This window comes from Lissotriton helveticus, chromosome 11, assembly GCF_964261635.1.
Source record: "Lissotriton helveticus chromosome 11, aLisHel1.1, whole genome shotgun sequence".
Taxonomy (NCBI): domain Eukaryota; kingdom Metazoa; phylum Chordata; class Amphibia; order Caudata; family Salamandridae; genus Lissotriton; species Lissotriton helveticus.
Window position 1 is genome coordinate 1,098,298,257 of NC_136072.1, and position 2,513 is coordinate 1,098,300,769.

Sequence of the window (2,513 nt, forward strand, 5' to 3'; positions counted from 1 at the left end):
GCCCTAAGGCAGGGTGTATTATATTCTTTGTGAGGGCATATCTGCACGAGCCGATATGCCCATGTAATGTCTAGTTCTATTACTAGATATTGCAAGTGAGCAGGGAAGCCATCTTAAGGAATGACCTGGGCAGGTCAAAACAAGTTACCCAGCTGCATAGTGGCTTTACTGAAACATATGGTGTTTGATATCAAACACCTCGTATTATTACACCCACACTGATTCCAGTGATGGATTTATTAATGCATGCACCCAGAGGGCATCTTGGAGGTACCCCCTGAAAACCTACCAGCTACTGGTGTGCTGACTGACTGGTTTTTGCCAGCCTGCCACCAGAGACGTGATTCTGACTCCCAAGGGTGAAAGCCTTTGCTCTCAGGAGGAAAGGAACAAAGCCTGTTCGGGGAAAGGGTGTTTTTTACCTCTTCCACAGAATGACCTGCTGATTAGCATTTTAAGGGATGTGAGCTTTAAAGGACCCTCCGCCTTTGGTATACGAATATAGCTTCTCTCACAAGAGATGATGCTCTCCCCACTGCCCTGAGCCATCTGGCACCAGGACAGTGGAAAATTAGCTATGCAGGAGGAGTGCTGCACTGCCAGCCTGGACACACCTCTAGGGTGAAAAAGCCTGAAGCAAACACCAAATTTAGGATTCCACCATCTTGTGTGTGGTCGAATTAGGAATTCTGGGATAGGGTGAGGCCCACTCCCCAAAGGAAGTGGTCATCTAGGGGGTGTAGTGACCCCAGGGGCAAGTAGTCCATTGGCTACTACCCCCTCACTCCCCTTAAAGCCCCTAAATGTAGTATTTGGGGACCCCCTGCAACCAGGACTTCACATTTCGATGGATCAAGAGAAGGAGTGGACAAATAAGAGTCCTGTTACGAGGACTGAGGAGCGACAACTGACTTGGCAGCAGCCCTGCCAGCCTAACTGCTGCCCCTAACAATTGTGAATGAAGCAGACTAGTCCTGCCACTGTGCTGTCTCCAATACACCTGAAAGGCTGCCAGTGCTTCACCAATTGTCTGAAGAAACTCCCTTAGAGTTGTGCTCGCTTCGGAAGCACATATACTAAAATTGGAACGAAACAGAGAAGATTAGCATGGCCCCTGCGCAAGGATGACACGCAAATTCGTGAAGTGTTCCATATTTTTGACCCTACGAGATGAGGTTTTTACTTGGCGCTCAATTGTGTTAAGTAAAAATATCGCATGTTATCACAAGGAGCTACCTCTTTGGCAGAACCCAGGGCTACCAAAGATATATCATGATCTTGCAGGAAAGAAATTTGATAACAGTGGGGTCACTTGTATGGGACATTTATATGATTATAATGGATTTGTTTCATTTGAAAGGCTACAGGAAAAATATAAGCTACCGGGGTCTATGCTTATTAAGTATTATCAGATCAGAGATTTTTTTGTGAACCAATTAAAATTGGAGAATACAAAGGATTCTGAGATATGGGGCCTCTTCTATACTGGGGGATCAAGATTTATGATAAGTAGAGCATACAAATGGCTTTGTACTGGGAGACCGGATGACTGCGATAGATTAGCGAAAAAGTGGAGTGGGATTCTGGGGACAACAATGATGACAGGTACAATCTCTCAGGCCTTTAATACCATAGATAAGGCTGTACATGCGACTAACTTGAGACTGCAGCAACATCCCATGATCTGTCTGTTATATTACATTCCTGATAGAATTGTAAAATGGTCATCAGGTAACAACGCTAATAATGATCGGACAAAATGCCCGAAATGTGGGTTACAATGCGGAAGATATTAAGCATATGTTTCTGCTGTGTCCAGAATTAACAACATTTTGGCGGAAAGTAGAAGATGTTTTACTCCAAAAACTAGGGATAGGAGTACCATTACAGATGTCTGAGGTTTTGTTAGGATATAGTTATAGAAATATCAACTGCAAAAGCTTGGTCACTATTTTAATAGTAGCAGCTAGACTAACAATAGCTAGGGTGTGGACATCCCCAAAACCTCCAACTGCGATGGATTGGTGGCTCTTAGTGAGGCTTATATATGATATGGAATTCTCACCGGCCGGGACTAGAGGGATGCGGTCAATGACCAAATGCATGGCAATATGGGGAAATATTTTTGAATAATAATACATACTGTCTTAATCCGCTATGCAGAGAAAATGCAAAAATCCTCCATTACTTCTTTATTTATGTATTTCTACTGGCTTTCTTTTTTCTTTACATGTATTTTGTTGATTCATATTGTGATGCCTTTACCAATAAAGATTTTTTTATTAAAAAAAGAGTAGAGGAGCTACTCCCCTGCAGCTGAAGGCACCAAAGAAGCAAGACCTGGTACACCAACCTGCCACCTACGAAGCCCACCGATACAACAGCCACCCAGGAAGATGTACCTGTCCTTTTTGCCCCTCTTCTGAAAAACAAAGACCAAAACATGAGTCTGTGACTGCCGCCACCCAACTCCTCAAAGCACCTATGCACCTGCACTCCAGAGCCCGAGTCCA

The 2,513-nt window shown here is 44.0% G+C and overlaps 1 non-coding gene across 1 annotated transcript; it reads left to right on the plus strand.

Moving 5' to 3' along the window:
* The first annotated feature begins 1,052 nt into the window (after positions 1 to 1,052).
* LOC144793188 (U6 spliceosomal RNA) lies at positions 1,053 to 1,159 on the plus strand. The gene has a single exon (XR_013602834.1). It is a non-coding gene; the product is annotated as a U6 spliceosomal RNA (small nuclear RNA).
* The last annotated feature ends 1,354 nt before the right edge of the window (positions 1,160 to 2,513 follow it).